Genomic DNA, 11,962 nt, shown 5'->3' on the forward strand with positions numbered 1-11,962 from the left:
ATTATACTCCAGACTCTCCAGGTGGTGTGGAGTTGTATCCAAGTTCAGTAATGTCAGCAAGCACCTGGCGATGTGGCTGGTTGGTCTGCATGTGCAGTGACAGCCCAGGGCAATGACCATATTAGCTTTTAGGAGCCACTGTCCAGAAAGCACGTGATTGCCCCAGTGATCTGAAGGCATCCACAAATTTGTACCAGATACTGTAGATATGTGGGGGAAACATGTTCCCCTCTACATAGGGTTTATCTTAATAAGGAGGTGCTCTGTCTCACCACACTCATAAAATGTACTTAACCTGTGCAAAACCCTAGGAGTTGGCAATATGACTTTCCCCATTTTATTGACGAGATTACAGGGACTCAGACATAGGGTTTTTACATGGTGAGTCAGGTAACCTCTGCTCAAAGAGGATTTAGACTAAGGAGTTTCTGGCTCCTGAGCCCTCCCTCCTAACTGTCTCTCATGCATGCATCTTTGTGCTGTTCTGCTTTAGTAGTTTAGGATGGATTCATCAGAATGGAATTACCGAGTTTTTGTGCCTGTGTACATAACATTTTTTTTTTTTTGAGACGGAGTCACCATGCTGGAGTGCAGTGGCGTGATCTCAGCTCAAACTGCAACCTTCGCCTGCCGGGTTCAAGAGATTCTCCTGCCTCAGTCTCCAAGTAGCTGGGATTATAGGCGCATGCCATCACACACTACTACTAAATATTTTTGTGTTTTTAGTAGAGACGGGGTTTCACCATGTTGGCCAGGATGGTCTTGATCACTTGACCTTGTGATCTGCCCACCTCGGCCTTCCATAGTGCCGGAATTACAGGTATGAGCCACCACGCCCAGCCACATAACATTTTTATAGGTACCATTGCACACACTGATATGACAATTTACATCATCTAACAATGTTTTATTTGCTTTCTGTATGTGTGTGTGCACATGTGTGTGTGTGTTTTCTTGTTTGTTTTATATGACAACTAATTTTCTTTGCTCTGGCAGATGTCTCCTCTCTGGGACATAAGGTGAAGGTCCAGGGGACGGGTGAGGCCGTCCTAACCCAGGTGGTGATGCGTGTGCTCCAGTAGGGCAGGGTCCCCGTCTGACACACTCTCCGCTCCTTCCTTTGCATTTATCCAGTTCCTGGCACACAGATAAAATTCAATAAATATTTTCAGAATAAAACAGCTGATTCTAACAGATAATCTTGGGGGTGACTTCTGTGGGCAAAATGCTTTTTTTTTCCTGGAAGTATTTCCAGAAAAATCCTATGCAGCAAGCCAAAACCCCTCCTTTGGAACTGCATAAGTCAGTCCAGCGGGGCACGATTCTTATAAAGGGATGGCTTCATATTGATCATTCTGAACGTTACAGGGAAGTGACTTTAACTAGAAAGTTGCACATGACCATGAAGCCTAAATGAGGATGTCAAATCTAGGGAAATAATCTAATTGCAATACAGCATCCGAATCTTTTGGAGACATCAACTTATTGCCCAAGCCCTCTCAAAGCTCTTACAAATATAACTTTATACTTTTTGAAAAAGTCAAACAGAATTATATGTAGACAAATCTTTAGTTATATATTTGAAAACTCTATTCCTACTATGAAATTAGTAACTTGTTAAGAAGACCAGAGTAGCTGTTAAGTAAAGGAGCCGGCTAGCAATCATTTAATAAGATGATTAAACTCTACTTCTTTGTCACACTTGCTTCTGGGCAAATGGAGTAGACGGGTATGAAATAACAAGACTAGAATCTTTTAGTTGAATATTCCAGATATCAATGAAAAAAATTAATTAAAAACCAACTTACAATGTAGATCACGTGGATTTGCATACCAATCCAAGGAAAAAACCCTAGTTGTAAATGGCATGCTTAACCACAGGTAAAGAAATGCACGATTAGAAAAGTAATTCAGGGTGAAAAAAATCCGATTTCTGTATCAATGCACAGATATGGATAAATGACAAAGTTTTCTTCAAAACAGAGCCTTATTTTCGCTCATTGTTCTGTGCAGTTTTCAGAGAAGGAGAGGCAGATTCCCTGATATTTTTCTGGAACCACTCACCTAGCAGAGAAAATTGTTTGCCGGAGTAATGTTCATCAGCTGCTACTCTTCGAAGAGCCAGTGTTGATGCTGCAGCTGCCACAGAAAACCAGGCAGACGTGGTCTCAGCCCTCAGGGCTTCATACTCTGCATAAGATGCAGAAGTAAATAGGAAGTCATTAAACTGAGCAAAAAACAATACGATGGCAAGAGCAAAGTGTGTAGCAAGACAGGTAAGCACCACTAGCTCTGAATCATGTACTCTGCCCCACTACTGACGGGCATCAGAACCTCAGGCAGGTGTCTTCACTTCTCCATGACTCAGTTTCTCCACCATAAAATGAGAGGCACCATATGTTCTACCTCATAGGAGGGGTGTGAAATTTAAGTGAATCAATTATTTGAAATGTGCTTAAAATAGCAGCAAAGATAATCTATTGTATTAGTCAGGGAATCTAAACCTTAGTATTCACAACGTCAAGATGACAATGGCTCGATACGATAAAACTTGTTTTGGTTTGTTTGTGTCTCATTCACCCATTAGTCCACTGTTACTATTCCTAGTCTAAGGGTTTTGGGAAGTGCTGCTTTCTTCCCGGTTCCGGGGAGGTAAGAAAGCTCCTTCCACCCACCAGCCATAGATAAGAGAAGAGGGCAAGGAGGCAGTAAAGCATGGGGTGGGGGTGGCCCCATGGAAAGTTTTAGGACCCAAGCCTAGAAATAGCAGGCATCACTCACACCATTGTCCACTGGCTAGAACGCAGTCACATGACAACACCTAGCCACAAAGGAGGCAGGGAAATGAAGTTCACCTGTGTGCACAGAAGAAAGAAATGGGTTTGTGAACATACAGCATCCCTGCAAAGGCTCTCCACAGATAAGAGCTATTGATGCTTTATATCGAATATCACATCCATTGTTATTGTTATAGAACATATGTATCACATAAGTACACATGAATATATATATACTCATATATGTATATACTCATATATATATAACCATATATATATATTCACAGGCCTATATATATCTGAAATACACACACACACATATATATATTACATATTATACACACACACACACACACACACAACTGACCATTGAACTACATGGGTCTGAACTCATGGGTTCTCTCAGACCGTGGATTTTATTCTGTCTCTGCAACCCCTGAACAGTAAGACCAACTCCTCCTCTTCCTCCTCCCCCTCAGTCTACTCAATATGAAGTCGATAAAGATGAAGACCTTTCTGATGATCCACTTCCACTTACTGTATAGAAAACATATTTTCAGCTGGGTGCGATGGCTCACACCTGTAATCCCAGCACTTTGGGAGGTGGGCAGATCACAAGGTCAGGAGATCAAGACCACCATAGCCAACAAGGTGAAACCCCGTCTCTACTTAAAATTCAAAAATTAGCTGGGCGTGGTGGTGCATGCGTGTAGTCCCAGCTACTCGGGAGGCTGAGGCAGGAGAATCACTCAACCAGGGAGTAGAAGGCTGTAGTGAGCTGAGATCGCGCCACTGCACTCCAGTCTGGGTGACAAGAGTGAGACTCCATCTAAAAAAAAAGAAAAGAAAAGAAAAGGAAACATATTTTCTCCTTCTTACGATTTTCTTAATAACTCTTTCTTTTCTCTAGATTACTTTAAGAATACAATTTATCAAAGCCAGGCACAGTGGCTCATGCCTGTAATCCCAGCAGTTTGGGAGGCTGAGGCAGGCATATCACTTGAGGCCAGGAGTTCAAAAGCAGCTGAGCCAACATGGTGAAACCCTCTACTAAACATACAAATATTAGCCAGTGGGGATGGTGCATGCTTGTAATCTCAGCTACTCAGGAGACTGAGGTGGGAGACTTGTGTGAACCCAGGAGATGGAGGTTGCAGTGAGCTAAGATTGTGCCACTGCACTCCAGCCTGGGCAACAGAGCAAGACCCTGTCTCAAAAAAAAAAATATATATATATATATCATACATATAGCATACAAAGTATGTGTTAACAGACTTTTGATGTTATCCTTAAGGCTTCTGGTGAATAGTAGGCTATCAGTAGCTAAGTCTAGGGGGAGCCCAAAGTTTTATAAGAATTTTGGACTGGGTAGGCGTCAGTCCCCTAACCTTCATGTTGGTCAAGGGTCAACTATGTGTGTGTGTTGACATACACACACACACACACACACACACACACACATCACATGACTCAAGCATGGATAGCAGGAAGGGTTTCCAGGACAGATGGATTTGACTAAGAGGAGACATGATTAATGAAAAGGCCTTAGGAGTGGGGGTGTGGGGAGCATGCCTTCTTGTTAAAGGGACATCTGTGAGAAGACCCAGAAGAAATAGGAAAACGTCACTTGTGGGAAGGACTGAGAAAACTTCAGTCTGGCTGGAAAGAAAAGTCAGGGAGCAAGAAGGAGATAGTAGAGACAGATCATGAAAATATTTTACCTTAATCTCTTGGAGATGGGTGAGGTGGCTGCAGGGAGGATGCGGGGAGATACATGACTAGATTGAGCTCTAAGTTGCCCTGCATGGCTCCTGGTGGAGAGTGGGGCAGTGTTGGTGGGAACAAGGGAAAATCCCAGAGTCAGGAGGCTCCTGGAGTTCAAGTGAGGGAGGGTGGAAGTCATTGTGGAGATGCGGCAGTGGAGATAGGCAGGAAGGGGTGGGCTTGGTGTAGGTCTGAGATACAGACTCAGTGGGACTTTAGCGTTGGACGTGGGTCATGACTGAGAGTGAGGAGGGACCTTGGATGTGTGGTGTAGTCCACTGGGCGGATGGGGCTCAGGAGGCACAGCAGGTCTGGGAGAGAAGGTGATGCAATCTTGACCTCCAGGTATGGTGGGATATGCAAGGGGAACAGGATGTTGGCAGCTGGGCCCGGGGGCCTGGGCTCCAGCTGCAGGGTTGGGTGTAGGTGGGGTCAGAGACCCTGGGAAGTGGTGGCAGCATGCAGGATTAGAACCTGGGAGCCCATGACAGCTGAGCTTTACCAAGAGGCCCCTCCGTGTCATACTCTGCTCCAAGGGGGTTCCTGAAGTAACTCACTTGATCCTCACCACATCCAGATGAGGCAAGCACTGTTATCAGCTCCACTTCACAGGCAAACAAGTGCAGTGGAGGATGCAGAGCCAGAACTCAGCAGCCCAGCTCCAACACCAGTGCCCTGGATGACGTGGCAGGAGGAGGGTTTGTGAGCAGAAGGGAGACCTGGGGAAGCCTCAGGGAACCCAGTGATCTGTGTCCTGTAGGGAGGATGGGAGTTGAGACCACAGATACGTGACCTGGACCTGGAAAGGAAACCAGGGCAGTAGGGTCCCAAAGCCACAGGAAGTCAGGCTTCCAGGGGAGGAGTGGCGGCCGGCAGGGATGCTGCTGAGGAACCAGGTGAGATGCATATTGGACTTGGGGACCAGGCAGTCCTTGGCTGCCTGTTAACACCAGCTGGCCTTAGAGACTGATGGGGACAGAGAATGTGGTAGAGGAGGAATGAGAGGGGTGAGGATGTGAAGGGTCAAGTACAGAGGTTCCTTTTTGAGCCTGGGATATTAGTGGGGAGGTAGGGGCACTGGCTTCAGGGGGAAAGTCCTAAATTGCGGCTGGATCTCCTGCAGGCAGGACCCAGAGAGGTTGGCGCCATCCATGCGGGGACCCCCATCCTTGGTCCTTGGCCCTGACTGCTGAGATGGAAATCTATGTGACTGATTCCACAGGTCTGACTGCTCCCACCCAGCAGGGTCATGCCAGTAGACTGAGGTTCCTCTGTGATGCTTGCCTCCCAGAGCTCAGAGTGGAGTATGGCTTAGGTCTCAGGACCAGCAGCACCCTCAGCACTGGGCTAAGGACACACTGTTTAGACAGATCTGGACAGATCACAGTGAACATTAAGGAACTATTTTCCTGGCATCTGGTCTTCCCTGGATTCTTAGTGGCTCATTTGTTCTCTGTGATTTTTATCAGTCAGAGAAGTAAAAGGAAAACACAAATGAAAGGAAAAAGGAATCAGCCCATAAGGGAATGGGCTAGGTTTCAGCAACTTACTCGGGAGATGGCTGGCTCGCCATTCCCCAACTCCCGCCTCATTCTCTCTGCTCCTGCATCCACTTTAATGCATAATTTATGGATGCGATTAACAGAAACCAATCAAGCAAGGTATGCATGCAGTGCTGTGTTTAACAACAGATGTTTCCAGGGGTGATTATGTTAGAACAATAATACACACACACGCGCACACACACTCACACACACCCACACACACACACACACACAGTGCCTGGTCATCAGTACTGTGTTATGAGTGGTAACAAGACTGATGGCTTCACCAGTAAAACTTCCAGAGCAGGAGACTTGGAGAAATGAGCTTAGTGGCTACTGTTGGTGCCAATTATCTTCTTACTGTAGAACAAGGCTTTCTCATGCTTTGTGCCTCAGTTTTTGTTTTTTACTCCCAAGAAGCTGACATACTAGGAAATTGTTCTGGGAGAAGAGAGGCATTTTTCAGGCCATTGTAAGAGGCTTCAGGTTCCACTCGGCTCTAGGATGGGGATTCACCCCTGGCTGAATTCTAGCTGCTCAGACATTACAGTGCAGCTCAGTGAGCTGCTGTGTTCTTCCAATCCTCCTGCAGAGTCGCAGGGTTATTCCCGGGTAAGAAAGGTGGGTCCGAGTCCTCCCACACCCCAGCGTCTGCAATAGGATTCTGTGCATATGTCTATGTCACCCAGCCCTTTGGCTTCCTCATCAATAAGAGCAACTCTTGCTAGAGACCGTTGTGAAAGGTACAGGGATTCACGCAGATGAGGCATTAGGCAGAGCACCCAGCCTGAAGCAAAGTCAGCTGTGTCACTGTCATCATTTTTGGGAAGCTTCATATAACCACTCCCTGAGTTCCCACTAGCAAGGGGAGACAAGACCCCAACATTTTCATCCGTGATTAAACTGGCTGGAGACAGCAAGCAGAGTCCCAGCTCAGACCTCAAATTCACAAAAGACCCCAGAAGGGGGTGCTTCTGGTCCTGCACCACATTTACACTTTTGATGTTGTCTCCGAGGGAGCCTACAAGTCCACTAACAGTCATGCAGGGGCTTGGCATGGTGGCTCACATCTGTAATCTCAGCACTTTGGGAGGCTGAGGCAGGCAGTGGATGACCTAAGCCCAAGAGTTCGAGACCAGCCTGGGCAACATAGCAAGATCCCATCTCTACAAAAAAAAAATTACAAAAACTAGCCAGGTGTGATGGTTCAGGCCTGTGGTCCCAGCTACTTGGGAGGGTGAGGTGGGAGGATCTCTTGAGCCCGGGAGGTTGAGGCTACACTGAGCCGAGATTCCATCACTGCACCCCAGCCTGGGTGACAAACCCTGTTTTGAAACCCTGTTTCAAAACAAAACAAGGGTCATGCAGAAAAGGCTGCTCAAAAACACCTTCCCTGCCACTCTACATGTGACCATCACAGGATCGAATCTCCCGTTGAAATTAGTATTCTCAACGCATCTCAACATCGGAACGTTTGCACTTTAAAAGCATTCATTTGTTCATTGTGAGCAGCTAATACATACCACATATTTTGACATCTGATTTTGGCAATTCTTTACTTATTTGAAGGGGACCCTGAATAGAAATACAGAACAATAACCTAACGAAAACACTATTTCTGATGCCTGGTCCTCTTATTACCATCAGCAAGCTCTGCCAGGACACTCCACTGCCGGGAGGGGTGCCTAGGAACGAAGAGCAGAGGGGCCAGTGAGGTCCTGCCACGCCCTGCTGAGTTCTACGTGCTTGCGCGCTTCTTCCTCGGGAGAGCTTCCACTGATTTAACTGGATATGGGGATGGAGAGAGGAAACAGAAACAGGGAAAGAAGTGAAAAAGGGAAGGACGGGACGCGCGCAGCAGGGGCGCAGGCGGCCTGGTGCAGGTGCATCCCCAGGTGCGCGCCACGCCCCTGCAGGACCCGGCGGCACCGCGGTGCGTTCCTAGCCGCCGGCGCCAGAGGGCGTGTCTGCGGTAAGACTCGCTGCGCTGGCCCAGGCTCCACGAGGGGCCGACAGGGGGCGCTCTGCACAGGGACCGGAGGGAGCGGGAGCCGAACTTGCGTGAGAGGCGCGTGGCCACCTGTGCAGGTGTAGGTGGAGCCACTCTGCCAACCCCTGGGCACTGGGCAGGGCTGGAGGGAGGATTGCCCTGTGCACAGGTGGAAGACATTTCGCCTCTTACAAATCCTGAGGGCGTTTTGCTTGTTTAAGGGAGTTTGGGAGACAGTGTTGCAAAGGGTCCAGTAATAGTTGCAGAATCATTTCTCAGGATGTCTTAGAGTCAGGAATCCCTGAATTTGAATCTCAGCTCTGCCCTTCACTGTGCAATTGTGGACAAGGGAATTCACGCTGTGAACCTCAGTTCCCTCCACCCCTAAAATGGGGATAATGAGCGCGCCTAAGTCACAGGGTTGGAGTGAGGATTAAATGAGATTCTGCACCTGCAGGTAGCACACAGAGCAAGGTATCTGCTACATGATAAATCCTCAACTTTTAGCTGCCTACTCATTATTATTAATATTACTATATTTTTATGACTATGACTATATGATTACTATTACTACTTTTACTATATTATTGTGTTGGTACATCAGGCTGTTTGGCCATTCTAGATGCTTAGCTGAAAAGAAAAGCTTTTTCTACTTAGAAGAGCAGTTCCCAAACTTTTTGGTCTCACGGCCCCTTTACATTCTTGAAAGTTATTCAACAATCCAAAATGCTTTTATTTATGTGGAATTTACACCCCGTGCCATTGAATTTAAGCCCATTCAAGTCCATGTGGTTAAAATGTTTTTTTGTGAACAGAATATTTAGATAAACATTCAAGATTCCTGGCTGTTTTTCTGTTTCCTACATGAAAGAAAAAGAAAAGCCAACTTTCTCATAGGATATTCTCAGAAGGCTGTGGGGCCCCAAGAGCCCTGGGCTGGAAGGCAGGAGGCCTAGGCTCAGGTTCTGACTCTGTCCTTGTCTCACTGTGTGGCCTTAAGCAAGGTGCTTGCCTCTCTGAGTCTTGGGTATGCCATGTTCTGAGGCACATCCAGCTGTGAAAAGGCAGGTGCCTGGTTCTTTGTCATCTATTAGAAGAGTCTGTCATTCACACTGATGCATGGATCTGAAGGAAGGAGACCCCCACACACACATGACTTGCCAACCCAAAATCACCCCCAAAGGAGGATATGAATTCACGAAGTCCAGGTTTGACTCTAGGCTCAGCCATTACCACATGCATGACCTTGGGAAAGTCAGTCCTCATTCCTGCCCCAAGGTTCAGCTTAACTTGACAGGTAGTGGGGGGATGTGATGACCTTCAAACTTGTACCTTCAGCTGAAATTTCAGACTGAACACTGTGGGGTTAGAGGTGGCCAGAGGCATCTGTCAGCTGGACCTTGAGTCGAGGCCTTTTCTGGTCACCAGGGTTGTGCTCTGACGCTTAAGTTTTGTGGGGGAGACTGCACCGTATTGTTTGTTTCCAGGCTATAGTTAGCAGGAATATGCCTCGTTCCTTCCCTGGGACCCCTTCTAGGCTGAGCAAGGCCACAGTACCTCCTGGAAGGGCACTTGGTAACCTGTGACTTAGTCCACACCCTAACTCGACCTCTCTTGAGCTGTGTGATGTTGATCTAACAGCCAAACCTCTCAGCCTGTCTTTCCTCAACTGCGAAATGAGGATGTTAAGTCTTCAAACCAAGGTGAGGAACATCATTCATGAAACATCCACCACACTCCCTTGCTGTGCCAGTGCTTGAGGGGAAATATCTCACTGAGGCTTCTCAGTAGTATTTATGAGTGAGGTGCTTTGATTTGTTCTATTTTACAGATGCAGAAACTGGGGCGCCGAGAGGTTAAATCACTCATCTGGAGACACACAGCCAGGGAGGACAGTAAGCAGCCAGGATTCAAGCCCACATCCATAGGACCTGAGGCTACAGTGTGCCATCCCTCACCTGCTCCCCACTGTGCTTCATAACACCAGGTGCAGGGGACAGTGGGGCCAGAGGCGGTGGTGGATAAGAAGTGACTAGGATGAGGATGTGAAAAGGGCAAATATTCACTTGCCTCTCTTGTGACATATTCACATACCATAGAAAGCTATTTCTCCATCTCTAGCTCCTCAGAGAACTTTCTGTGAATTGTAATGCATGTCCTTGAAAAAGTGCAGGCAGCTGAAATGCATGACAGTTGAAGCGCTTGGATCTCATTGTCAGACTGTGCATTTTCTAACCGTGAAGGGCTTTCTCGGTTTAGAGACTATTAGTTCAAACTCTAAGTAGTCCATTTATTTTATTTTGTTCAGAAAACTGTAGTGCATTTCCTAAATTTCCTCTTCTGAGGTTTAAAAATAACCTACCTTAGCAGCAGACATCAATTCTTTTAAATCAGTTCCTGCTTGATCATCCAGGTTGTCTGTTTTCCGGATTCACTTTACGTATCCTAGTCCAAGTCACCCCTCTCTGCCCCCCACAATGTTACCATCAAGAAGGGGGCCAGGCGAGGGTGTCAGACTTCCCAGGCTGTAGACAGGGATCAGATCTGTCATTCTCTGTCATGTGTGACTTGGCCTATGCTTGTGGATGTGGCTTTACTAGGTTCATTGAGATTGTTTATTTCTTCTTTTAATTTTTGAGCTTATTATGAATGGTTTTAGACTTTCCTGAATATCTACATTTTTATCCAGTCTGTTAACATTTTCTGATATTCTTCACTCTTTTGAGATAATTTTAAGGAATTTTTGTCTTTGTCCTGATGAACCTGTAGGACAGAACTTTTGCTATTTTCTAGTGACTATATTGCTTTTTGAATATCAGCCTTAAACACACATTGACCCATAAACACACCTTGAATCCAATCAGTGGGTTTCTCTCTTTCTAGTTATTTTTTGAGTAGCTCTATCTTTAGGAAGAAAATAAAAGAAAAGAAAAAGCAAGGAGGGAAGAAAGGAAGGAAGAAAGGAAGAAAAGAAGGAAGGAAGGAAGGAAAGAAGGAAGGAAGGAAGGAAAGAGAAAGAGAAAGAAAAGAAATAAGCCAACAAATTCTTATAGTTTGCTGCCAAATTCAGTGTTTCTAAGGTTTCGAAGACCTGGGGTGACTTCAGGTCTTTTTAGACTTTTTAAATCAATTCGTAATTTTCATGGATTTTGTTATTCTTCAATTTGGGAAGAACAAAAAACTTTTGATGACTTCATTTCCCCTCTTCACATCCTGCTGGCTTATTACGAAAACAAACAACGCAATACCATCATCTCCCCATGAAACCCAGCATGACCTGGGTCTTGCTTAAATCTTCAGACACCACCACAGCCTTGGTCATCTCCAGAAGGAGCTGAGGTGAAGAAGCCGGCAGCCAGCAGGCCCTCCATGGGGCCAAAGGCTCTTGCAGCTCCACCCCAGTTGCCAGTGCCCTGCTCAGGCAGAACACTTGGTGTGGAATCCTGTGTGTTTTTCTATTTCAAACACAAACAGGTGCCTGGCAACCGTCAGGGAGGCTGGGAGAGGAGAGACCTATCCCTCCCACAGCCAAGGCACATGCAGAAATGAAAATATTTTAATGGCACTCAGGAAAATGGATGAGACTCTGAAGCTGGAAGCAACCACGCTTTAGGATTTAGCCACCCAAGGCTCAAGTGGCCTAGCAAGAAAACGGCATCCAAAGTTAAGCCATGGCTGCTGACTACCCTGTGCATGTGTTATCGGCCAAAGGGGATCACTGCCCAGTGCACTAGAGGCCAATACCAAGACACTGTTTTTTTCGAGAAAATATAAAAGCTTTTTATTGTACATCAACCAACAAGGAGACAGAAGTACAGCTCAAATCTGTCTTCCTGTGCTGGCTTTAAGGCAGTAATTTTATTAGAAAAGGTTTAGGGGTGGATTGT

The 11,962-nt window shown here is 46.3% G+C and overlaps 1 long non-coding RNA gene across 1 annotated transcript; it reads right to left on the minus strand.

The window, feature by feature from the left end:
- Positions 1 to 886: 886 nt before the first annotated feature.
- LOC115930239 (uncharacterized) lies at positions 887 to 11,465 on the minus strand. Its single transcript, XR_004066893.1, has 4 exons — positions 11,324 to 11,465; positions 10,438 to 10,838; positions 2,065 to 2,190; positions 887 to 1,137 (listed from the first exon to the last, which is right to left on the minus strand). It is a non-coding gene; the product is annotated as an uncharacterized lncRNA (long non-coding RNA).
- Between the last annotated feature and the right edge of the window lie 497 nt (positions 11,466 to 11,962).

This window comes from Gorilla gorilla, chromosome 10 (genome assembly GCF_029281585.2).
Source record: "Gorilla gorilla gorilla isolate KB3781 chromosome 10, NHGRI_mGorGor1-v2.1_pri, whole genome shotgun sequence".
NCBI classification, from domain to species: Eukaryota; Metazoa; Chordata; class Mammalia; order Primates; family Hominidae; genus Gorilla; species Gorilla gorilla.